This window comes from Manis pentadactyla, chromosome 16 (assembly GCF_030020395.1).
Source record: "Manis pentadactyla isolate mManPen7 chromosome 16, mManPen7.hap1, whole genome shotgun sequence".
NCBI classification, from domain to species: domain Eukaryota; kingdom Metazoa; phylum Chordata; class Mammalia; order Pholidota; family Manidae; genus Manis; species Manis pentadactyla.
The window spans coordinates 19,838,498-19,865,874 of NC_080034.1; the positions used below are offsets into that span (position 1 = coordinate 19,838,498).

The window sequence follows — 27,377 nt, forward strand, 5'->3', positions numbered from 1 at the left end:
CATTCACATTAAGCACAACTTAAAAGCAGAACTAAAGGAGCTTAGTCTAGAGGCATTACAGACATCAGCATACAATACACATGGAACCTACAAAAAAGCCATGTAAATACTAATATCACACACATGGGGTTATGTTTATATTTCTCAATAGAAGTTGTGTCATAGCACAGCAGCCCTTTAAGACTGACCTGAAATTGAGTTTTTCCTTAATCCAAAGTCTGGGAAATTCAAGAACTTGATCTTCAAAATGGCACTTAGGCAAGAGAAGTTGACATGGTGACTATGTCCTCATCAGAAAACTACAGCTCTTTATGTCGACTTAATCTAACATATCTGAGGAATTGCAGACAACAAAGGCAGTCAAACATTGCAGCACCAAGAAGCCATTTCTCTTTTATACATGTAATTCACTCTTATTACATGATACAATTTCTGGAATGAAGCATCCTTCAGAGTTGAGTTATCAGTAGAATCACGTGATCCAGGTTCTGACATGGTGCCTTCCTGTGGGGCAAAAATTAACTCATTAGGTCCCTTTTATAATTTCCTAAATTTTAAATAAAAAGAAATTATGTATGGTCCTCCACTCACCTCATTATGGCAGAACCCAACCCCCTAAGCCATGGAGGTGTTGACTTCCTCTGGACTCAGTGAATACAGACTGAACCCCTGACTCACTCGGTAAAGTGCTAGCAAGGAGCGTCATAAATTCAACAACTCAGAGACTTCCAAGGACCAAAGCAAAGAGAAAATGCATTCCAAAGGTGAACTGCAAAAGGCTTTCAAAACTGTGCTTCAATTAATAGGCAAGTAATTAATACAAGGACTTTTAAACAAGAAATTATTGCTACTTACCAACTTAGTTGCCTACTTGGAAGGAAGAAGAAAGTAGTTTCTTCTCCTGAATGAACTCAAGTGAGGGAGGTTTAAAGAGAATCCTTGGTGGAAATCGTGGGTGCCTTAGGAAGGGGAGCTGGCACCTCTCATGGTTGTATGTCTGTTTAGCTATCCTGCAACCACCTAGACAGGAAAAAATAAATTGGACAGAAATGGCAGATGGGAAAGAGATGAGTGGCTGGCTAAGCATGGATGTTGGGTTTCCTGTGGGCCAAGTGCACCCCACGGGAGACAGCTGAGCTGAGCATTCCTGCTGGTTCTCCACCCAAGACAGCTGCCAAAAGGGCAAGGGGACTGTGAGGTGAGCCTCTGGGAATGAGAGTGAAGGGGTCAGGGGAGCAAGAGGTGAAGTCAGATCTCTGATGGGGAACAGGGCAGCGGGAGGCCTGGGCCCTCAGAGATGCTTCCAGAGGCATCCGAAGAGAGAGCTCGTCTTTGCGTAACTGTCATGCAGAGAGCAGTGCCCACCACCAGAGCAGACTGCAGGAGCCCTCATTTAAAAAGGCCCCCCTTCCCACCTCCCTCCTCTAAGCCTCCAACTCAGAAGAGGACCCAGAGACCTAAAAGCAGGAGGAAGGAGGCATCAGGAGGCAGTCACACACACACACCCCTTCTCCAAGACCCTGGACACCAACCACCCTGGCCATTAGACTGGATTATGAAACATTGTAACTGCAGGGGTTGGGGTGGGGGGGGCAATATGTTCCCAGCCCAGGGCCAGTAACCTTTGAAACCAAAATCAGTCATAGGGACAAATAAAGTGGGAGAAACTGTTTATTGTGTACAAGCAGTCATCTACTTCTGCTCACCCCTGTCTCTCGAGACCCCTCTGCAAAAGGACCCCACCCAACCTCTCCCATACAGGTGTGCCCTAGCTCCCCACCTGCCTTGTAATCACTTATTGATACGGAGATGGACTATTTCTCTCCACCCCTTGGAAACGCCTAATGATTTGGAGATGTATTAATGCCAGGCAAGAGATTCTAAAAATATTACAATTTTACCCACAAACATTAATCCATTTATCAGAAACATGAGATCAGATATGAAACTAAAATTTAAATTGTACTGAACGGAGGCTTTTAAATGCCCTAAAAATGTCTGCAAAGTTATTACACCTGTCCAGAAAATCATAAAAAGGCAGCATGTGAGGTTTGAGAGCATGATTAGAGTTAGTGCTTAGAGAAAAAGAACCCTGTTCTGTGTTTGAATTGCAGAGGGTTCAGACAGATGAATAAACTGCTTAGACGAGTGGTTCCAGATGTTACTAACTTCCAAACTAGCTTTCTTGTCAATACCACACTATACACATCTTACAAAAATGATCTAAAACATTGTACACATGTAATTACAGAAGTTCTCTAGATGTGCCTACCGGGGTCTCTGCCTGCCTCATAATCCTTATTCTCTGAAATCTGATCCCCATGCCCAAGTCATAGGGGTGAGTTTTACCTCTCGGTGTGCCAGCCTGTGCCTGCGCCCATGAGGATCACTGACCAACCAGGATCACCTGACCCACCAGGATCACCTGTTTTCTGAAACGCAAAAGTCTATTCTATTAAAAAAAAAAACTTTCTACAGCGACAATCTATGAAATCAAGGCAAAAACGCAATTGTCTTTCTCTAATAAAGTCAGAATGTTTCAGGGTTTGATTGTTTTTTAACTCAAGTCTACATATCTGTTTGTCGTAGGGTACCACCACTCACCTATTGATATCATTTATACCCATTCTTTGTTTTGTTTCTTTAGTTATTACTTTTTAAAGTTTTTAACCTTCTGATTTTTAAACAACAAAATATCTAGCAGAAAAAAAAATTGCATAGTACTTGGTCTGCTATTGTAATTCATTTGCATTTCTGATACATTAGACCTAATCAGGTTTAAAATGGAAAACCGTGAAGCTCTCTAAGTCTTGGCCTTTTTCATCTTAGTCTTTAAGTTTCAGTTCTTTAAAAGGACTGACATGTAACTGCTATGCATATTTTAATACCCATGTGTAGTAGAATGCTTTTAGATTTTTTTTTTTGGTGTTATTTCCATCTTTAGAATAAAAATCATGAAACAGACCAGTGTTCTTCAAAGTCAGGTGCACACATCTCAGAGATATGCACACACAAAGAATTTACTAGAGTGCAGAAAAAAATTAGAATTTCAATTTAATTTCATCAGAGAATTTTATATTTCATTTTTTCCAAATGCGTATCTTATAATTGACATAATATATCAATGCAGTACTGCATATATAAATTATAATAAACAGACATACATATTGGGTTTGTATGCTCAGAGATGATAGAAGTACTATTTTGAAAAATTGAGGCCACTGAGGAGCAAAGAAATTGCCACTTCCTCCCCACACCCCCAGCCTGCTTTTCAATCCTAGGGCACAGTGCCACCTAGTGGTACCTGAGATAATAGTTATGACATTTGCATAATTTTTGTAAGAAAAATACTCCTCATTCAGATTGCAAGACAAATATAAGTTATTGAAAAGGTTATGTACATATTAATTATATCATGGGAAACTATGAAAGCAGTGTTTATGGTTTCTTGCTGCTTCAGCTAACCTCTTCATCTCTTTCCCCCTTAAAGGTAGATGCTTCTGTAAAGTCACCAGTTTCTCTGCCTTATGCAAGCGACTCTCTCTTCCTGGTCTGCCTTCCCTTCCCCTGAATACCTTCCTGAGCACCATCAACATGGCTGCTCCCTAACCTCCCTCATCTCCACTTCATACTCAAGCCCCTTAGAACACTTGTCCCCTCAACTTCTAATGATTTGCTTCCCTGTTGTACTAACTTTTAAACAAGCACTGCCAGTAGAAACAACATAAGACACAAATGTGTCACACACATATTTTTAAATTTTCTAGTAGCCACATAGTAAAAAGTTAAAAGAAACAGACAAAATTTATCTTATATTTAATGTATCCAAAATAGTATTTCAACATGTAATCAGTATAAAAAATTACTAATAAGATATTTTCCATTCTTTTTTTTTTTCCTATTAAGTCTTCAAAATCCAGAGTATGTTTTACATTTATAGTGCATATCAATTTGGACTTGCTGTTTTTCAAATACATAATAGCTCCATGTGTCTAGCAGACCATACCATATACAGGGCATTTCTGAAGTCAGGGTCTGGTATCTCCTTGCACTTAGCAAATGTTCAATAAATGCTTTAAGATATTATTCAAAAATAAGTTTAAGTGTATCATGCCTCTAGATGTTCTCTGGGAAAATCTGTCCTTTGTATACCATGCACTAGGCCTCTTTAAATACACTCTCAAAGAATCTATACCTAAGTCTCTTATATAGAAGATAAGAAGAATCTGGCATATCAAACCAACTGCCAATTTTTGATCTACAAACTCCTTTTAGAGCTAAGTTTTGTGAATATGTATTTTAACATATTTAAATTGTCTTAAAATAGCAATTGTCAGACTCTTAGTTATGCACCTAGATATCTCCTTATAATACTCAACACATTTTTGAATCACATTTTCAAAGTCTTCCTGCCCCCACATCGCATTACGCTCCCTAAAGGCAAAGACCACTATGTTCATCGCTGTCTATTCAGTGCCTATCTTTATGCCTGGCACATTTTAAGATATAAATGTATAAATACATCTTAAGCATTTTAAGAACATATTTGTTGATTTGGAAAATTTGAGAGCTTAAATCAATTTATGGTCCATTTTTCTCTAGATTTGTGAGTTTCATCTCATTTTTTTCATTCACTTCAAAAGCATGGAGTTCATAACTGTGTGTTAAGTGCTTGAGGTTAAGAAGGTTACAAAATCTGGCTCCTGCCTTCAACCTAATGTACAAGAAAATTCCAAATTCACTCCCAGCTCAGGACTCTCTTCCCAGAGCACTACAACACTTTGTTCATGATGAAGACTGGGCCTTACACACGTGTTACCACCTACTGTCTTGGATACTCTGTAACCTTCCTCACCACCCAGGGAAGCAGAGAAGCCAGGTGTTATTTCCCCTTCTTACAGTCTCCCAAGAAGTTAAATTATCCACTGAGGGTCATAATATTAACAAGTAACTGAACCAGTAGTAGAAGCCAAATGTTCTTACTTTTAGAATGTGTTTCCACTATAATGGCTCAACCTCTGAAGACTGAGAATACATTTTCCATATCATCTAATCTGTAATTTATTACTATCTTGTACTAAAAATTAATTCTTTTTGTTTTTCCTTAACATGGATCTTACAGGAATAGTACATGGGGATGAAAGTTAGGTAACCTCTAGAATTCTGAGCATGAAGCCAGTGATACCAACATAGACGAGATAAGATTGACAACCTGCAACATTTGTCTGGACACAGTGATCAGGGCCGTCATGAGCTATGTGTAGGCTGGGTACTGTGCAACCTCACAAAGTGTCGAGGGCATGATTTGCAAACCACAACTGGTAGCCTTGGGGGCAATTACCGCCCAGGTCAAGATAGATAAAAGACTGTGGGAATAAAACCTAGCCTCAACAGAGCATAAACAAAGGCTGATTAGTATCAAGGGAGCTGTGTTGTCTGAAAGGTGTGCAGCTGAAGGAGGTAGGCCTCAGCCCCAATCTGGCCTTCATAACTAGAGGGTAAATGCCCCCAGGGCAGGAACCAGGCCTGTGTTCTTTTTCACACCCAACAGTGTGCCCAGTAAGTCAAGTTCATAATCCAAAGTAAGTGATCATTTATTTCTTTAAAGGTGTATGTGTGTCTCCAAGAGCTTTGCAAAAGGTAAATTTTATGCAGGCCAGTAAATAATCACAGAATAAGTACAAATACTTCTTTGCACTTCAAAGTACTTGAAACATACCAGAAAATGTATTAAACACTTAGCATAATTTGAGACCCATATCCGCTTTTTAAAAGTGAATGCCTCTTATGAAAGAAAAGCTTCTGAAGATGTTTCATTCTAGGAAAAAGAAGAAAATCAAAAGCTACAAGTCTTGCCACAGCTTTACATAAATGTGTGATATGCAGTGGGATAAAAGACACATCTTCTCTGTCATACCTCTGGCTGTTCGCCTCTTCCTGATACACAGGCATTTCTGTGGAATTCTCCTAATTCTCCTTGGACAGTCTGCCAGCGAGAGCCCCTTGAGAACACGGAAAAATTTTATCAAATCTTTCCTCCCACAATTCAAACTTGGCTTCAAAAGAAAGAAAAAAATTGTAAAGGAGTAATTGCATTTTCAGTGATGGTCATTCAGCTGCCCCCGGTAGGCCAAGCCTGGTTAATTCTTATTTGCTGACACGCAGGCCTTACCCAAGTTCACTTTCCACCCCCTACAAAGAACAGGGAAGGGGAAGGAAGGCTCATAAGTCCTCATTACTTCTCAGACTTTGAAATGTGAAATGTGTAAAATGAAAGACTCCACTGAGCCCATTGGCTGACCACTTGATTTTTACCTTTCATATGGTCACGACTTAGTCAAGACTGATTTTGAGGCTATCTTCCCAACTAATGAAAATTAGCAGAATTTCATTATCTGTATCATCTCAGAAATAAAAAAAAAAAAGGCTCCCTAAACCATCCAACTCAAATATTCAACATTTATTGAAGCACACAGCCTTCTGCAAGGCCTCTGGAGTGTGAATATATACGGCGGGCCCCGCCTCCATGGGGCACACACTTTAACTGGGAAGGCAACACATCTAAAAATGTTCACACCCAAACAGAGAGAGTGGAGCAGCAATCAGAGGCAGGACACCCTGAAAGGCAGGAATGGGCACACTAACGAGCAGATTCGGAGCCAGACAGTTTGGACCAAATCCCAGTTCTACTCCCGTGACCTTGGGTAAGTTACTAAACCATCCATGCCTGCTTTCTCACCTGGGACATGGAGATGACAACTGTACTTACTTCATCCGATTGTGAGATGAACAAATGATTTAAGAACAGCTGCGAGCAGTGCTGGACACATAGCAGGGGCTCAGCTCAATAGGAAGCAGCTGCTACCTTATTACTATAGAGTTAGCAGCCACATACTTGGGACAGGAAATGCTTCTGAAGTCCAAGCAATGGAGAAGTATCTGTAGGCTGATCAGAAAAGGTTTTAGAGAGGAAATATTAGCATCTCAAGTAAGGCTTGAAGAGGAAGATGAGAGACAGAGGAAGAGAATTCAGAGGACCAGACATAGGATAACTTTAGAGTTTTGTTTTTTTTTATCATTGGAAGATGAGGCTGAAGGATGGATGGCCCATTATGGAAGGGCGAGGGACCAGGACAAGGGCTGTGGATTTTAAACTTTTGATGATAGGAAGCCCCAAACAAGAAAATGATGGAGCCGTGTCTTCAGCAAGGTTAATTCTGCAGCCCGTGGAAGTGAGGCCTGAAGGAGAGAGACTCAAGGCAGGGAGCCACGCATGGGACTACTGCAATGATGTAGGCACAAGAGGCTAAGAAATAAAGATGGTAAGAGCACAGATGCTTTCATGAAAGAATTGGCCTTGGTTACAGATCAGAGAGGAGACAAGGAGTTGATCGACAGCATGAGTGACAAGAAGAATGATGTGCTGGTGACACAAATAGGTAAATCAGGAGAGCTGACATTTTTTTCTGGAGCAGGAAAGAAGGAACCAGAATTCCCTTTGGAACATAAAGACTCTAAGGTAACAGAACAACATCCAAAAAAGAAATCTCATAAAGGCAGATGGAGATGTGAAATTGTTATGGAAAAGAGATCTGAGCTTGAAAAATAGTTTAGGGATCCTTGGATCATGGAAACCACAAGAACAGATGGATCCACAAAGCAGGATTAATGGACATGAAGAATTAATGGGTACTAAGAAAAAAGACTTTGGACTTGGAAGAAAGAGTATGGCTTTTTCAAAGGAAGGTGTTTTGACCTTGTTTCCCTCCCTCAATGGCCACAGTGGAAAAGTACTCACAATGATAAAGGATGACAATTGATGCTGAAGCTTTGGTCTAAATCAATTAACAAATGTAGGCAGGGAACCACCCTGAGCCACAAGTCCAGAGAGCGGGAAGTCCTGTAACTTAGTGGTATGTGACAGCGGGTCTGTTCCAGTTCTAAAATTCTCCATGATTCTACTCATCTCTAGATGTGTTACTGTGGATAACTTTAGTCATCCTTTTTGCATTATTTTTATTTTCCAGTGTTCCCTAACAAGAAAGTTTAACTTTTTTTAAAGTATGGGAAGAAAGTATTCTAGAAGCTTCTGTCTACAGGTATAATAAAGCTTCATTTTAACAATTTTCAAGGAAATGTAGATACTAGAATTTATATAGATATAGGTTTATTCTATTTAGGAGGAATTTACATAGCACTTTTAAAGAGAAAAAGCAAATGCATGCCAATTATTTTTCATCTATATTTTTAATATGTAAGATGCCTAAAGCAGGAAACCACTTCTTTCTAAAAAACCTTATGCTTAAATCCTCACCATAAATTCTAAAAATGCTTAGACACTTCATTTATTTAGCCCGTCAGTCAGTGAATACTGACTACACAGCTAAGGAAAAATAAAAAATATGTACTCTCTCTACACAGAGTAATGGTGGATTTTTTCCTTCATTTTCCACTGCACCATACAAGCTGGTTGTGTGTAACTGACTCCTGAAGACCTGTGACTGAGGGAGGATTATTACAGTATAGAAAACCTACAACAGACTATCACACATCACCATCCTTAAGCGTTCTTTGGTCATCTCCACCTCCTGGAAATTTTCACCAACTCTCTTCTCCCCGGACCCTCGCCTTCTGCCAGGTGACTGGGCACCTCCCTGCTCTGCAGAAACTTCCCCTCTGCCCGCTATCCTCAAGGACAGTGACCTGTTTTTCCCACCTGCCAGTAGAAAATTAAAATGTCCTATTTCTTCATTATGCTGTGCATTTAGTTCTCCAGCTCCTTCCCAGACTTGTCTTAACTTGTGTACTCTGCATCTGTGGTTCTCAAATTGCACGGCTTGTTAGCATCACCTGGAGGGCCTGTTAAAACAGAGACTGCAGGGCAGGGCCTCCCCAGAGTGTCAGATTCAGCGGGTCTGAGATGGGTGCTGAGGATCCTCATTTGTGACTAATCCCCAGGAGATGCTACTGCTGGTGGTAATCCACCACACTTTGAAAATCACTGTTTTATAACAAGTCTTTAAAGCAAGTTTTCTTAACTGTCAAATTACCTATGGACTCCTGGCCTCATCACTAGTCACACAAAGGCAGACCTGAACTTTTAAATTAAAGTTTGTTCTCTATCATGGATCTGGTAAGACAATCTCCTCTTGTACCATTTTCTGTAAATGGCAGCCATCCTTAAAAGATTTGTTCTGCCCTCTACTCACAGTATTTCTGGGAGGAGAATTCTGACTCCATCTAATAATGTTTGACTGTGGGCAGCTCACACACCTCACCCCATCCCGTTCCCCTGTGCCAGCCTCTGAGCAAGTTGATAAGAAAGATTGGATGCTCCCTGCTTTGGCATAAGTGGGCGATTCAAAGCACGTAAGCCTCTTTTCACATAAACTCCCAACCCAGCCTAACTCCCAACCACAATACAACCCATGCCAGCCTCCCTTCTCACTATCTCAAGGCATTTTGGCCTTTCGTTGGAGACCTGTCCTGCTCTCTCCCAGAAATCCCTTTCTATGTAAGTAACAAACATTTTCATATCTTTTGGTATGTGTATGGCATCATTAGTCTCAACATCCAAACCAAACTTCGAGTGTGAGTCCCTCCTGCTTTTGCAGGGTGATTATAAAATTTCCCCCAGAGCTTGCAGTTTTTTTCCGTATATTTAAAGAACCTAAGAAAAATTATGTTACATAACCATATAGGTAGAATTGCTTAATGTGAAAATTTATACAGAATTTGAGATGCCCCCTCCAGGAGTCCAGAAACTGGGTACAGACATCCCAGGAAGAAAATTAGAGGTAACTACTCTGGAAATTTATACAAGCCCAAGATAAATATTCTAAAAATACTGACATGACCATACGGCCTTACAGGACAGACCATGGCAATCAGCCCTAGTTATAGGCACAGAGCTTTGGGCCAGCTTTTTAAAGTCCCACTTAAAAATGAAAAGACATATAAAGATCACTAAACACTTGAGGAAAAGTATTTCATGGGAAAGGCAGAGACTAGAGCAAAAAACAAGAAGAAAGTAACTAATAGGAGACAGATACAATGCAGGAAGACATAAAAATCTTCAGAAAATATCATTAATATCTTCAAAAATACAAAAAACACATATTGCATCTGTAAAGTAAGAATAGGACATTATAAAAAATATTCAGAGAACAAAAAGGAGCTCTGAGAAATCAAAACTCTGATAATGGAAATGAAAGACTTAGTAGAGGAAAGAAAAAAGTAAACAAAAGACAAAAGATGGGACATAGAAATGAAAAAAATAAAAACAAAAACAAATTAGAGAAGTCCAGGTCAAATACCCAAATAATAGAAAATCCAGAAAGAGAGAACACAGAAAAAGAGATTAAATAATCAAGATAATAATTTTTGAAATTCCCTATAATTGAAGGAAATTAGTTTTCACATTGAAACATCCACAAAGTCCTAATATATAAGATGACTGTAGACTTATATGAAATTTGTGAAATTTAGAACAACAGGAAAATAGAGATCCTAAAAGCTTCAACAGTTTCTTTTCTTACAGAAGGTCAAGAATCAGAATGGCTTTGGGTCATCCAACAGACACACTGGAAACTAGAGGTCAAAATTATGAGGGAAAAAGATATCCAATCTAGAATTATATACCCAAACTACTGATTAAAAGAATGAAATAAAAAATGTTTTCTGATGATGTAAGCCTGAAAAACTTTTTCTCAGGTACACCTTCTTCAGAAAACTACCAAAGGATATGCTCCCCCAAAATAAAGAAGTAAACCAAGAAAAAGGAAGACAAGGGAACCAAAAGAAAAAAAAGGTATAGGGAGCTCCTAAGGAAACAATTGGGGCAGGTCCTGAGAGCACCTTGGAGACTTCAGAGCACATTGAAAAGCACCAGGGGGATCCTTCAAGAAGATGACTAGATAGAACTTAATTTGGCTGGTTAAATATTAACAGCTGACAGAGTTTGGGATTGAAAAGGTGACAAGCACATAACAGAACAAAGCAAGCAATTATTAACTCCAAGGAAAATCAAACATTTATAAGACAGAAAAGTAACCATAGTATGCCACTTGCCTTATCTGTAAAACAGCACTTTTATATGCAAAATAATATTAAATATTGATCTAACCAAAAGTCTGCTATCACTGCATTAGGAGGGAGGGAGGAAACAGGAAGTAAATGTACAGTAGGTCAAAAGAGAATCAAGGGTACGAGTCACTACCTATGACTAAAGCTGTAAAAGTTTAGTAATAATAAAGTGGTATTGAAAGAAGCAACAACATAAATCTACTATATAGACATGTGGAAATAAATATCAAAAGAAACAGCTCAATTGGTTACAAGTGGTTGTTGCTGAGGGGTGGAAATTCGGAAGGATGGAGATGCCCAGTGGACTGTTGTTTATAGTGCAAGCCCTGTAAAATTGTCTGACTTCTTAAACTATGTGCACATGTAGCTTTTAATAGTTTAAATATACACTATTCATAATTTTTAAAAATGACCAATAAAAAAACACTAATTTTCTTGTTTAGTACCTATACTAAAGAATTGAGTCATTTTTCCAACAGAGAAATTGAGGGACATATCAAAACATATATGTAACTAAAAAGTGATTTTGGATACAGAAGAAAATCAAGGGAAAGGAGAAAAAGGGATACAAAACTTTCTTAAAGAATTACCAAGTTTACGGTAATTTCTTTGTCACTTTGTCACTTTATTCAGTTGAAAGGAATGAAAACATAAGGGCTACCATGGTTTTGGGGGAGGTTTTGTTTATTTTTGCTTTGTTTTTCAGGAAGGAGATGATTGTAACTCTTTTTAGATGTTAAAAAGGTCTCCTCCTACTCTGAAAAGCTGAGAACCACTGAGCTAGAAAATTGTTTTGGGCTCACAATTTCCAGCTGATCTACTTTTTTTAAGTGAATCTATGTTGTTAATGTTCACATATCAGCACTACTTTTCCCTTAGGACAACCACACGAAATAGAGGCAGCTATTTTTCCTGTAAGCCTTAGGATGTTTTAAATATATATATACATAAGTGGAATGTCTGTGCTAATGCTTCTGACCCCTGGTGAATTTCTGCAAATGGGAATATCTGTGAATCTATTCTGCTGAGAAATAACCATTTTCACATGTGGTGTGCTTTCTGTTTGTCTAAATGATAGTTAGATGTAAAAGCCTTGGAAACTGGCAAGGGTTCTTACTCTTTAAAAATGATATTCAAATTACCACTAGGTACACTATTAGCTCTTAAAAAATAGTGTTCCCTGTTCTGTATTTTCTAACATTTGCACTTATTAAACTAGAAGCCTAACGAACTCTACAAAAAAACCCATGCCATGGATTTGGATAAGAAAGTTCTCAGATTTTCTGGCTAAGTAGTTTGGTTTTATTTTCTAACACTTGTGTTTTTATTATATTATAAATTATTAAATAATAAATATATTACATATAAATATTATGCATATATTAAATTATAGCTATGCAAATAGCTATAATTTACCTAGAAGGAAATTTACCAAAATACTAAGGAAGTAATTTTCTTTATGCAGAATGGCAGTTCCTTAAAAAGGAAGCAGGTGGGAAGTGGACGTCAAGAGTCTGTGATGCTAGCGACCTGCCAAGTGGCTTTGTCAGGTAGGTATTTGAATACTGGTAGTTGAGGCTCTGGAGAGAGGGTGGGGCTGGAGGTACACATTTGGTTTGTCAGCATTATACAGGCTGCATTTGAAGCCAAGAGGCTTCACATTTACAGTCACTGAGAGGAAAGCCCAAAGGCTGAGGTCTAAAGAAGTGGAAGCCTACATGTCACAGAGAAGGAGATGCCAACACCAGAGAGGCAGGAGGAAACAAAGAAACCATGAGGCCCAGAAACCAAAGGAAGGTTCAGGGTGTTTCATGAAAAAAAAAAAAATGAATGTTGGCCCTTAGGTTTGCCAAGAGGAATAGAAACTGTATTTGGCAAAGAGATCAAGCACTCTAATAGTATTGGGGTTGGTAATCATCAGTGTGTAGGGCTACTATTCTGCCTAATTGTCACTCTCACCAGCAAGGCTAGGCACAGATAGCGAGTAAAGAGAAAGCTGGGTTCGTTCAGTGTCGGGGTTAACCAGACGCGTGAGACGGGAGACAGGCAGACAGGAGGAATGAAGGTATTTGCAAGGGAATGACTGAAATACAAGATGGTAGAATCCAGCCAGGGAAGGAAGAAAACCATCACGGGACTGGTTGATATTCAAAATAGACTAACAATAAACATCTTTTGAACATAAATCTTTCTCCATTTTCTTAACGATTTTTCCTTAGATTTCCAGAAGTAGAATTATTAGGTCAAATGTGATGAACTTTTTAAGTTATTGATGCATACTATCAAACTGTTTTCCAAAAAGCTTATAAAATCTTAAACTAATGGAAAAGTATAATACGGCTTGTCCCAAAACCTCCAGCCAGCTTCATTATAATATACAAGATCTGATTGATATTAAAATTCTTATCATTTTTAAAACCAACCAATAGCTCCCACCTCTCCTTGAATCTCCTATCCATGCATTCCTCTCTTCCTTGATTTCTTCAGTTTCTGTTCCATATAAATTAACCTTTTCCACAGTGGGTAATTATGTTTCAGTTCAAATCCTTCAAGTAACTGTAAAAACTCCACTCACAAGAAAACTTGAAAAGGTCTTTTTTTTTTTTAAATTATAAAATCAACAAAAAAATTTAGTTTCATTCCAGCAGTAAAAATGGTCCCTCTCACTTTTCCTCTCTCTCCCTCTCTCATTTCTGGTCACTAAGAACTTAATAAAGATGTAATTACAGTTATTCTCTCCTTTATTCTCTTCCTTGTGGTTAAGTCAGTATTTTTCTAAGAGACCTAAAAACTTATGACAAGAGCTTATTCCCTATGAAAGAAGAGAAAATAACCACAACAGATATGAAGCAACCACGCAAATCAGCCCATGCACAGATTACTCAATTTTTATGAAACTCATTAATGTAATGATGGTCTCTGTTTAAATATATATATATATATATATATATATATATATTGCTCCTCCAAATAATTGGCAATTCTAGAATTTGAAACCCTTGCAAGAAAGATCCTGTTTCCTCCAGATTCAGTAATGACTTATGAAACTTAAGGGTGACAAAGATGACTTAGATACCATATGGATCTAAGTCTCAGCAATTTAGAGGCTGAAATCCAGAGCAATTAAGCCACTTACCTCGGGACACTCAGCCAGTCAGTAACAGACCTCAGACAAAGACAGCCACTGTCTCCTGAGACAGTTCTGCCCTTGCCATCTCCAAATTAGACAGATGCTTGCAAAGTGATAAAGATGCGTTGCACTTTGTGTATAAGTGAAGACAAAACTCCAATAACCTCCCTTAAGAGAGAATGCAAGATAAACTTCTCCATATTACACTATCAGACTAAGACAATTTCATTTTTGGAGACTGAAAAAAATAAGTAGTTTCCAAATATGTGGGTATTTAGAGAAATCAATTGCAACCTATACACTGTGTATTTACACTCACACATCACAGTGCACACATGTGTGTGCATATACATGCACACATTACATTTTTACACAAATACCCAATGAGGCTGTTTACCATCTACGAGGATGCTTCTAGTGGCAAGATGGCAACATAGTTCTGAAAGGATTGCTTTACGTTTAAGGATTGCTATATTTGCTTGTCACTTGAGGGATGTAAGTAACTTGAGTGTCTCCAGAGATATCGCTGGAACCTAAGCCAAAACTGCTGGAAGCAGAAATCAGAGAAATCATCCTCTTCCCGTTGGCCACTGCCAAAATCTTCCCTTCGTGTGTAGCTTCTTCCACTGCTCATGAAAACCTTCCAGGGATTTCTTTCGCCACTGCTGCTGACTCCAGTAGCCAAGAGTTCGCCAACATGCTAATTCCTGCTTTGGATTTTAAGAGGAAAATAAGTGATGTACAGCCTCTAAAATGATAATAATGCAGGTAACATTTACCTAAGAATATATTGCTCATCTGTTACTGAACAATATTCTAAAATGCACAGGACATTTTTAATAGATCATTTTCACTCTTTGCCATATTATATGCCTGTCCTTTCTTCAGACATTCAGCAGTTGCACCACCACAGCCCTCACGAATGGCCTCCCTTTCCAAAACTTCACCCTGTCTTGAAGAGAGATGCCTGGGCAAAACTATTTCTTTAGTACATTCAAGTTTAAACACTTGTTGTTTGTTTGTTTTTTAATGTAGACTACAAAGACAAAAAAGAAAAAAAGGTAAACTGCTTAGAAATAGAACTAATGGATTATGAGCCATTCAAAGAGGCAGTGATTTGGAAGGATCTTGCTGACTCAAAGATTTTTAAGCCTAGAGTTACCAAAAAGAAAGGCAGTCTACTAAAACAACCAGTTAAAGTTTTAAAAGCCAGGCAATCCTGACAACAATTAATTATTATAGGAAAAGCTGCTTTAGGATACACAGGATAAAAAATTTTAAATCACTTTAAAGAAAGCACCTTTACTTGCAAAAATGATGTCCTATAAGAAACCATATTATGTCAACTGACTGTATAAGATCTAATTAGAAGGTCATCTGACTAAATCCTCTCAGGCAAACTCCAGTATTGAACAAATATTGGGAAGTTCAGACCAAACTTAAAAAAATTAGTAAATATATTTTTAAGTGCATGAAGAGGGACACACTGCATGAATAGCATTTTATCAAGGATTCTCTTTAACCCCTCTGCATACAAATAGTTTTGCAATTATTTCACTGACATTCATGAGACTTACTGGATTAATTCAAGTAGTGAAATGATATTCTTGCCCATCTCCACTCCCTGCCTGGTACTGAGAATATAAAAGTTCATTAACAGCTCCAAAGACAGGAAAGTGCTTCTTAAAGATACCATGGCAACACCTATCAAACACAAAGGGAACCAGTCCTGAGGACAGAATCAATGCAATCCACACTGAGCTGGGAGCAGTGGGGCCAGGAGATAGCTCCAAATGAATAGCTGGGTAAATATTATCCTCTTCATAGCACACTTTTGGGGACTAGAACCAGAAGCACAGTTCTTTAGTTAATATTGAATTTTATAGCTGCAAAGAGAAAGGTCTAAAACTAGTTTTTTTTGAAAACCTACTATATTCTATCTTACAGGAAACATTTTCATATGTTCTCATGGAAGAGCTCTGTCTCCTTAGCTTCTTGCACTGGACCTGCTCTTCCTTCTGTTTTTCATTTGCTGAGCTGAGCTTGTCCAAAAAACCACCATAAAATGTTCCTTTCCCTGTAATTAGCCCCAGCGGGAACCTGACAAATTAGTTCTTAGGAGATGTCAGAAGCCTTACCCACATACTGGGAGGAAAGACAGGGCCAGGTGAGTGACTTGCTCACTGAGGTCATCCTACACGTAGTGTACTTGACGTCAGCCCCAGGTGACGCCGGGGCCAGGAAGAGTTTAGAGCATCACAAGGAAGTATCTTAGAAAAGAAGCAAAGAGGTCCAGCGTTCTTTACTCTGCGAAGGGGAAAAAAGGGAAAGAATTCATTGATAATCCTGCCAATTTTCAGAGGCCATCTTTAAGAAAATTTCCTACAAGCCCATAAATCACTTGCTCATACGTGCAAAATTCCTGAAACTACATTGTGCCTCAGAGGAACTAAAAATGTCTCCCCAGACCTTAGAAGAGAGAATGGCATTTCTTCACTCAACATGGAGTCACTGAGCACTAACTGTGTATGATGTGCTGATACAGCAGTGACAAGGCGAACTGGGAAAACTGTGGGGGCCAGGCGCCCCAGCAATCCCACGTCAAGACGTTCTCCTCAGCAGTACCCCTCTTTCTACATGAAACATTGAAGCTGGGGCTCCAACGGGAAATGCTCAGAGTCCCACCCACAGATGCACTAAACTAACACACACGAAGCCTGGCCTTCAGCAGGACCCTGCCAATCTTTAACACAACAAGAGCAACTCCCAACAACAGACCCAGAGCCACTGTCACCCTCAGAGATTGTAGATGGAACGGGAAGCACTTCCTGGCTCACCCTCCAGGGCTCTGCATCCCAGAGGTGGTCCTGGACGGGGGCCGCCACCATCGAATGCAGTGATCCTGGTCTCCACCAGTGGCTGGCTCTGCCTGCCCACATTCCTTTCCGACATCAAACTGAATTCTTCTAGTCTGTAAGACATGCCCCCAGCCTAATTGTTTTCAAACAAAACACCAGAGACCCCTCAAAAATACATTTTTGAGAGATCACAGTTTTTAAGGTTTTGAGTTGAGTCTTTATCTCAAAGGTGATTACATGTTTTTAACATAAGCCAATTCTGGAGAATCTGCTTGCAGCCTAATAACCCAGCATGCCCCCGGCTGTCTCATGCCCGCAGTTATGTCTTTGATCCCATTGCCCAGGGAAGACCAAACAACACTGCAAATGAATCTGCTCTTGTAGTTCAACGAGGGGAAAAGATGGGAGGGGAGAACTGAGCTGTCAAATGACAGGTAAGTCTAAGTCTCTGAAGTCAGAAGAACCCACAGCATTTGCCCAGACTGTATTCCTCAAATCATGTATTTTTCATGCCACTTGGCAAAAGCTCATTAATCAGTTTAATAAGTAAATGTGCAATGAAGTAATTTTTCTCTTTTCTAGTTTTCCAGACTTGTTTTGTAGCACACTATTACATTGGTTCACCAAAATAACAGATGTGTGGTTAAAACAGTCACTGTTAAAAAGAGAAAATCATGGCAGGAGCAGTGATAACTCAGACGAGGGTCCATCATACTCTGAACCAAAAGAATCAAATTGACACACACACATCTCTCTCCCCAGCTAAACCAACTACCCACACATTAATGTTAACTAATCAGTGCCATCTGTCACCTGAGTGTTGCTTGCTGGCTTTTAGAGGCAACTTAGGATCACTATTAAATGCACATTGTCTGAAGCCAAATTGCCTGGGTTCAAAGCAAAGCTCCAACACTTCATAGCCGAGTGATCTGTGTGCCTCAGTTTCTGATCTAAACCACGTGATATCAGAGCAATGCCTGCTCCTGTGACAATTAAATGGGCTAAATAGATACAAAGAACTTGATTGTACCTCACACCTAGGAAAGCTTTTCAAACGTGGTTGTTATTCATTTCACACTGTATTGTTCATTTAATTTATACATTTGATTTGGTTTTATAGTCATATAAACCTTAAAAACATAAGGAGTATATAATGAGTTTTATTTTGCATATATTCATTTAAATCAAAATATTGATAAGCCAACCTTTTGAATGAGTGAATGAGATATTTTTGAAGAGACACATGCACCATTCACATTTTAAAAATCTTTTCCTAGCTATTGCTTATCCTACACCCCCCAACACACACTGCTTAATGAGGACAGTGTATTTTAGTTTCAGGGAAAATGATGTGATTTCTCTATCAGAGATGACATCATTGGAAGGCAACTAGGGATTCTTCAGGCAGTTTCACCCCTGGATACCTCCCATATTAAGCCAATACGAGCAAACATACCATCTCACTACTGTTTTGAAACACGAGTCACTGAAGAGGGCATGCATACTTCCAACAGAAAAGTTCCTGAGATAACAGTCAGGCTTCTTCTGTTTCCCAACCCCCTGGTGGGACCAGTCATGGCCAACACCAAGTCCACATCTTGGTCATATGAGGAAACAGATCTACCGACCCTTCCACTACTTTGGTTCCTTGTCTAGTTGGCCTTGCTTAGTTCCAACCAGGTGCCTAGAACCCTGTGAAAGAGCACAGCCCCTCCTATTGTAAATGGCTTGTTTGAGAGGATGGGAGGCAGGTCCCAGGAAAGGAGAGGGATGGGGACGAGAAGCCCCAACCCCCGCCCGCCACTACCCTGGACCAAATACGTGTTGGAATCACACTGAAGCAATATCAATCAGAGACTAAAACAGCATTCTGATAAAAGAGGAATGTCAAAAACTAATAAGAAAAGTAAAACATCTAAGCTAAAAATAGTGTTTTTTTAGAACATGGCTGACAGCTTGGGGTGGCAGCAAAACTAGATACAAGACAGAGAAAGAAGAGAGGTGCTTTCCCTCATTCCATGTTATGGAGAGACTTGTTCCTCCGCCCCTGGGAAACCAACAAGCTACTTGAGGTTTTGAAAGAGTAATTTTAGTATGTGACCAAGGGAAACAGAACAAAGCAATAAAAAACACAAAATACCAAAATGATTGAATTCACAGGAGGGAGCCAGTACTGCAAAAGCAAAGATAGGTTTTCATGAGACTGTGGTGCTGAATTTGCCTAGATAATGATAAAAGATACTTTAAAAGCTTGAGATGGAATTAGGTGGATATCACTTCCAGGGCTGGGGGAGCTTCTGTCCCTCTAAAACTACTTTTTCTGTAATTACAAAATGAGTATGAGTACTCACAAGTACTAGGCTCCCAGCTGGCATCCTAAGCCCATCTTGGAGACTCAGCAAAGCAAGGACACATTCAGAAAATGTATTGGTCAGGCTATGACAGAGAAGGATTTCATATTCCATCGAGATACAATTATCATGGGAAAAATATACACTTGGATAGACTTTTTCCCCATATCTTTCAGATTTGTATTGTTTTATTTTGAATCACATATGACAGGTGGAGATGGGAAGCACTATAAACTATGAAAGCCTTGAAAGGTCTTTATCCCATTCTGCAAGCCACTGTACATGGGCTCACAGGGTTACTGCAAGTATGGAAGGAGTCAATACTTGTAAATGCTTAGGACAATGTCTAACATATAGCAGATGCTGTGTATGTGTTATAATAAATTACACTGAGCAGGATCTCTGGAGTCAACTAGAAATGTAAATAATTATACAAGCAATCCATTGTCCTTTCATTTTTAGCTACTGGACTCTTCTTGAAGTTAGGGGTTGGTGGGGTGGGATGACAGTCAGCCCCCCAGCTGGAAGTCCTATAACCTGACAGATAAAGGAAGAGGTGGGGAATAGAGAGGGTGAAGAGGGAAGAATAAAGAAAGGTTCTTTTTAAAAGTAAAGTATATGCCCACTTCCAGCAATGTGATGGCCAGACGTGAGGGGAAATCTTACCTGGTAGAGCACATAGCAAAATCTGGTTAATCTGGCAAGAACCAGTGTGTGGAGAATGTCAGACTCCAGGTCAGTGGGAAGTCTAGGAGGTTGAATAGAAAAACTCTGACTCCCACTGCTCAGAATCTCAAAGCATGACATCCACAGAAAGGAAAATAGAGCCTCTCCAGCATCCTTCCCCATAGAGAAAGCAGGTAGGAATATTCTACTTGGCTATTTTTGCTTTGCTTCTGGGTAAACTGGTAAGAATATGGGGCAGTCTTTTCTTTGATTATTAACTATAAGCTCACAATCAAGCTGGTTTGGATCTGGAATTCACACTCCTTGTGTGGTACTTCCAAACCTGCAATATGAAAATTTTGCTTAATGGGTCAGGTCCCTGGTCCATGCTTTCAAAGTCAGATTCTTAAAGATTTCTCACAGACAAAGTTGTAAAGAATCAGACTTTACAGTCAAAAATCAGCAAACATAGAGGCAATAAGCTACCTTGAGCGAGAAATAGCAAAATGATAAATCACAAAGCAGAACCACAAACATGCCAAAGACTGGAACTAGTGTATTTAAATATACTAATTAGTAAATTTAAAATAAGCATGTTTAAGATTTCAAATAAATAAAAGATTATTGAAAACAGGAAGCACTAAAAGACCATCAAAGTTGACCAGACAGTTCTGAAAAAGGACCAAATAGAAATGAAACTCAATATACAGGTGAAATATCACATTAGATATGGCTGATAAGAGAATCAATGAGATGGAGGTTAGACCTGAAGAAATTACCCAGAAGACATTATAGAGAAATGAAATGACTAAAAAAAAATGAGGAGAAAGTGAGTAGGCACAATATGCAATCAAGAAGTAGGTTATTGAGAGAATGGTGAGGGGTAATATTCAAAAGATAATGGCTGGCAACTTCCTAATAAAGATTCCTATCCTCAGATCAGGAAACCCAAGCAGAATAAATAAAAAGAAATAACACTGAGATACATCATCACATAACTGCAAAATATCAGAAGAGGAAAAAGATCTTAAACATTGTTAGAGAGAAAAGACAAATTGTCTACAATGAATTTACAGTTGGACTAATAACTAATTTCTCTCAGAATAATGAGACCAGAAGCCTACGATATCTTCAAACATCTTCAAAATCTTCAATATCTTCAAAGAGCTGAAAGAAAATCCAGAAACATTTATCTGGGTGATCAGGGCTGGTGCATAGAACAGCTGAAACTGGCATTAAAAATTTGAAAAACATGCTTACTTGTGGGTAAAGAGCTGCAGCACTGAGCCCCACCCCTGCCCAGGCATCCGTCCAACCTGGCCCAGCCAATCAGACCCATCTAGCAACTAATGTCAGTGTGTGGCAGAGCAGTGAGACTGTAGGATCAATACACCAGTACTGGCTATCTTGGTGTTCCTACCCAGGGAACCCAACAACCCACTCACCAGCCAGCCAGCCAGCCCTCAATGGCTCCCACTTGTCACCCCATATCCTCTCATTTCCCCGTGACCAGAGCAAGCCTCCACCCCTTTTGAAAAGGCGGCACCCTTGCGGCAGTGCTGGGACACAAGCAATTGGCCAGCGCCCAGCTGGTTCCCCCAAGCTGTGGCTTTCCAGGACTAACTGGCTCTCTCTTGGAGTCACCCATCTGCGGCCACTAGGGGGAGCTGCAGCCCATGAGGATTTTTACGTCTGAGAAATCTGGAGAGGGACAGAGAGGACATCCAGGTCATAGGGTCTTGCCAGGGGCCAGACCGCGCAGCCTCTGCTGGCAGAGCAAGCACTCCCCCGGTTGGAGTCTTTAAAGATTGTAGATCCAGCCTATAAATGTAATCAATAGCTACAATCTTCCCACAGAGTACACACAAAAACCCAGATGTCTGAGAAGTAAGTTGTTCAGAGTATTCAAGGAACATAGAGTTCTAAGCTTGTCTACTTCTTCAAAGTCATGTCACAGGGAATATTCCCAACTCGTTTTATGAGGGTTTCATAAACTTCATGCCCAAACCAGATATGAACATTATGAGAAAGTTAAATTCCAGTCCACTTACAACTATAGATGCAAAAACCCTAAACAAACCATTAGCAAACCAAATCAAGAAATGTATAAAAATGAGAATGCATCATGAACACGTTGGATTTACGCAAGGGTGCAAAACGGGTTCAGGAAAATCTAGTAATGCAATTCACCACAATAACAGATTCAAAGACAGAAACCATGTGGTCATCTTAATAGATGCAGAATAATCTCCAATAAAGTTCAATAATGATTTGATTTAAAAATTTTTAAACTCTTAGCAAACTAGGAATAAAAGGGAACCTGCTGAATCTGATAAAGTTTATCTTAAAAAAAGGAAAAAAAAACGGTGACAGATATCTTGCTTAGTAGTAAAATATTAAATGGATTCCATTTAAAATCAGGAACTAGCAGAGATGCCCACAATTTTCCATTCATTATATTGCAGATAAAGGTAGACCTTCAGCTGTGTTGTAAGACAGCAGTGCTTCTGATAAGAATGACCCCTGGTTGATAAACTGTATCTGGCTGGGAAGAATATTAATGGACCACAAATATTGTGGGAAGCCTTCCTGATGCCACATAACTTGTAAGTAGGTATTCCCCTTGCCAGGACCCTAAAGCTATGCCTTCATGAGAAGAGTTATTGGTTCCACAGAGCTTGAGGCTTCTAAGCCAATGCAGATTGAACTGTCTCAAGACAGGCCACTGCAGTGCTGAGAGGACACCCAGTGAAGAGGTACATGGATGTGCTATGCTTCCTGTCCCGAATCTTGGTACCAGCACACCTAATCAGGTATGAAATGTCCAACTGGTCAAGTATAATGTACACAGACACCCACACCCACACATTCCACATGGATTAAGAAATTGAAATATGAAAGGGAAATTTTTTAAACATTTATGAGAATATTTTTATGACCTTAGGGTATGAAAGATTCCTTAATGCAAATGATGAACATATTGGTATATTTGACTACATTAAATTTTTTAAACTTCTGTTCATCCTATTCCTCAAAGACACTGATAATAAGAGTAAACAATTAAAGCACAAACGGTGTTGGGGGGTGCAATATGTGCAATACACTCAAAGAATTGCAAGTAAAGGACACCTATGACACCATAAGAAAAATAAATGCTATGAAGCAAAGACAGGAATGGGAATTATTACATAAGGATTGCATTAGCCAGGGAAATATGAATTAAATATCAGCTATAATTTCATACCACTAGATAATTATGAAAAGTCTGATAATACCAATGGTAATCAGGGATGTGCAAAAGTAGGAACTCTTATACATCACCAGTGTGATTATAAATGTAAACAACTACTTTGGAATTAAAAACAATTGGGAACGTTATTTCTTGAGCAACATGGCATGTGTGGGGTGCTCACTGTATTTCATTAATACTCTTTTAAAATGTATATACATATATAAACTCTTTGTATCATTTCAGCTTTAAAGGGTTAGCCTGATAAAGGAGAGATGTTGGCCAGTCCCAGCAGCAACATTCCGGAGAGAGGAGAGCTCACCCACCCACCCAACACTGCATTCACACAGGCCGGGAGGCCAGTGAGCGGCCCTTTCACAAAGCCAGTTCTTCCTGGCTCACTCCTACAAAGCCTCTCCTCTGAAATCCAGACTTCAGTCCCTCAAACCAAGGCTTCCCCATTTCTAATTCCACAGCAACAGCAATATTTATTTCAAACACACCTTGCTGGGAAAGGAAGCCATTCTGCAAATGATTTGTGTCAACATGCAGGCGAGGCCGCGGCCGCGATGTCGCTGTTGCCCCCACACCTAAGGAGCCTGCGGCCCTCAGCCGTGCTATTCCAGGCGGCCAGGTTCCTGCCGCTGGGCTCCTTTCGCAGTCCTGCCAAAGCTGACGCTCAGGGTGTTTTATCCTCCTGGCATTTGGGCTTAAAAACAATTCCAAAACAAGTTTCTTCCCTAAGAACAGGAAAATAAGACTAACCTCCTTAGGAGGTTTTGATCTTAGCTAGAGAGTCTTCTGTATTTCCACAGGATCCTCACAACTGAATAGATTCCCAGGGATTCTGTTTACATTGCTCTCCAAAGGGCTGCAGAGCTGGAGTGGAAAATAATGCAGCCTCCTCATCCCAGAGAGAACTGACGCGTGGAAGATACTTTCATGAAATACTGTTAAAGCGTGTGAAGATACAGTTAATGGGAAAACAGGCTCAGTTCATCATGCCCTTACATTATATTTTTTCACTTTGAGCAAATACCTTTTTCTTCCCCAGTTCCAAAGACATCATCTGGCCTCTCAATATTTTTTATTCATATTCTGGCAAAAATCCCTAGAAATAATAAATATATTAGTTTTTACAAGTTAAAAATATAGGTGGGAAAATTTTAAGTGATTTATTAAACAAGCCTGACATGGGGAAATACAAGCAGAAAACAGTTTTTTCCCCCTACTTCTCCCAGACCCTTGAAAATTCAGGCTGTCCCTACGTTGTTTCTGGTCACTCATTGCTAATGCAAACATTCTCAACCCAAAAATGTGAAACTCCAGGCCCCCATCAGCATCCAGATGGGTGGGAGACATGAAGTTTGCCGCCCCTTTGTCCTCCATGAGGCCTTACCCCAGGCAGGACACCAGCCCGCCAAAGAGCAGGTGAGCAGCTCTCCTCTCCCCTCTGGCGGCCTGTATCCTCTCCTCCGCCACCTGCTCAGCTGTGCTGGACGGCGCCCTGCAGTGCTGAGGAAAGACTAGAGAGGAGGAGGAAGAGGGAAGGAGAAGGGAAGTTCCCCGGCACCCGGCGCTACTGGAGGCCGGCTCCGTGGGCTCTGGGCCCAGCGTCCGGTAAAGCTACCCCTCACTGGGGCTTCTGTGGGTGTTCTGGCTCCCCCTCATCGAGATGGGACTTCCCACTGCAGGTCTGTACACCCAGCAGGTGCATCTCTATCCTGGCTGGCTGCCTGAAGCTCCTGGGAATCCAGTCCCATCTTCAGCTTCTCTCTGCTGAGCCAAACTGGCCCCTCCAGGTGGCCCCCTTGGACAAGACTCAAGGGGACCCCAAGCTGCGTCTCTCCCTTGCTCCTGGATCTCACCCCGGAGAAAACTCATGACAAACCCCAGGAGCGCTGGCCTGTCCCAAGCCCGGAGCAGCTCTCTGTCACTCAGCTGTCCAGCTGGGTCTCGCCCCTCAGCTTTCTCAGGGGAGTGTCCAGTGTCAGTCTGCTTGGACCCTATAACTCTAGGAGACATGTATCTTGCTCTCTGGGGTGTACAGTAGAAGCCCCTCTTGTGGGCCTAGAAGAGAAGGGAAGACACCCATCTCCCCCTTCTCCTTGGTGGGTGTGCTGGTGGGAGAAGGGGGAGACTCACAGCACAACTGCAACTCTCTCTCCATTCTCGGATCACCCAATATTTCAAGCTCTTGGCGCAGGAATGAGGTTTAGAAATCATCAGTCCAGCTCTGAGCCAGTAACTTTTTACAAGTCCCACAAAAGCAGATGCTCTATTTTACAACTCACTTGCATGTTGATTATCTCAGGAGCTTGGGCAAAAGTTTCACTTAACAACCTGTTTTACCAGATAGAGAGTGAGGAACCTCAACATATGTGCAAATAATATAAGAAATGACAGAGGAAGAGAATCCAAGCAGGAGACAGCAGTGTTTCACAGCAGGTGTCAGCGCAAAACTGAGTTAATACATAGAAAAGGATTTTAACTATAGATACAAGTAGAAGGAGAAGGTGAACTTAAAGGGATAGGATTTTACAACAGGTAGAGTATAAAGAAACCTTGAGCAATATAGGCTTCCTTTCATCATTTCATTTTATCATGAAGTGGTTTGTCCCACTCGTGATTTTTTAAATAGCAATGTTGCATAGGTAAAGAGATCAACTTAATTACTCATCGTGACAGAAGAGCAAAGAGTTACTCACTCAGTTAAGCATGTACAGTTAAGCATGTACAGAGACTTTCGCTTCTCTAGACCCTGGAGGAACAGAAACCAACAAGCGTCAGTGGCTAAGTGAGGAGGTAAAGAAGCTCCTGTTTGAACCGAGGTCAGACTTCTTTCCGCCAACCAGCCCCATTCAGCTGGCAGACAGCTGCTGCCTTTTTAGCACTGTTTCTCTCCTTGGCTTCCGGTACGTTTTCTCATTACTAGACCTTCTCAAGTTTCTGTCCTTTCCTTCACTTCTCTCCCTTTCCTTCCTTGCTTCTGTAGTCTTTGCCTAACCTCCTGAAAATGGCCTACAACTGATTACAAACTAAGGGATAAGCCCAGTAAAAATAAATAAATAAATAAATAAATAAATAAATAAATAAATACCCGCAACAGCAAAATGAAACCAGAGAACCAAAGCCTTCAAAGTAGTGTGGCTTTATTTTGAGAGAATCCCAAAGATTTGCATAATTCAAGTTTCGTTTTTCCAGAAAAATTAATTTAATGAGTTGCATCCCCAGAGAGTGTATACATACAAGCATTGCAAACCAAGACCCTCATTCAGATGGGACTGACACGACAAGCATACCTCTGACATTCCCACTGCCCTTTTCTGGTCATCTGAAAGTTTTTGCAAACCTGGGAGGGACCTGTTGTACTGCTGCCTTATATTCTCTAAGCATCAGTGCTAATTTTCTGCAGAGAATTTTCAACAACCGGGGCAGTTGTTGGTCTTCTTCACAATGTCTTGTCAGATCTTCTGTTGCACATTTTGATTTGGAGGCACATTTTTCAGCACTGGCACACAGTAAATATTTGTATAACATTGTTATAAGATGTTAAAAAAGATGTCAGTTTTTTCTTGCCAGCAAAGTCCTTGCAGAAGTACCGACGCTCGTAAACAATTGTGTGGTTCACATGATTGTGATGAGGGGAGCAGCTATTTCTGCTTACAAGATAACTTTTGCCATAAAATGAAAATAACCCAAATCTAGTCTACAATTTACTGACAGCACACTTCTTTGGATGGAGCTTGGGGAAGGATTAGAATGGTTCAAATTCTGCGTAGGCATTAAATGAGAACTTTATAATGCGTTGTTTGAAATGTGCATAAAATGTAACCTTACATATTTGATAAAAAAACCAAACGGCCATGTCTTTTACAACTTTTTAGCAGAGTGAAAAGAATCATTCTAAAATCTCTCCTGGCCTATTTCTAGGTGAATGCTGCATGCACACACTGACTGTCATTTTTAAGTTGATGATACAGAAACAGGGACTGAAGGAAATCAAGGAAATATAAGACTGCACAACTATTTGCCATTTTGAAAAATTACTAAATATT

The 27,377-nt window shown here is 40.1% G+C and overlaps 1 long non-coding RNA gene across 1 annotated transcript in view; it reads right to left on the reverse strand.

Annotated features, from left to right (window-relative positions):
- Positions 1–27,377, reverse strand: part of LOC130681283 (uncharacterized) — a 48,571-nt gene that overhangs the window by 11,715 nt on the left and 9,479 nt on the right. Inside the window, exons 2-4 of the long non-coding RNA XR_008994325.1 lie at positions 16,354–16,522; positions 15,793–15,919; positions 189–14,925 (exon numbers count right to left, since the gene is read on the reverse strand). This is a non-coding gene — a long non-coding RNA (uncharacterized LOC130681283). The remainder of the gene's footprint in view (positions 1–188; positions 14,926–15,792; positions 15,920–16,353; positions 16,523–27,377) is intronic.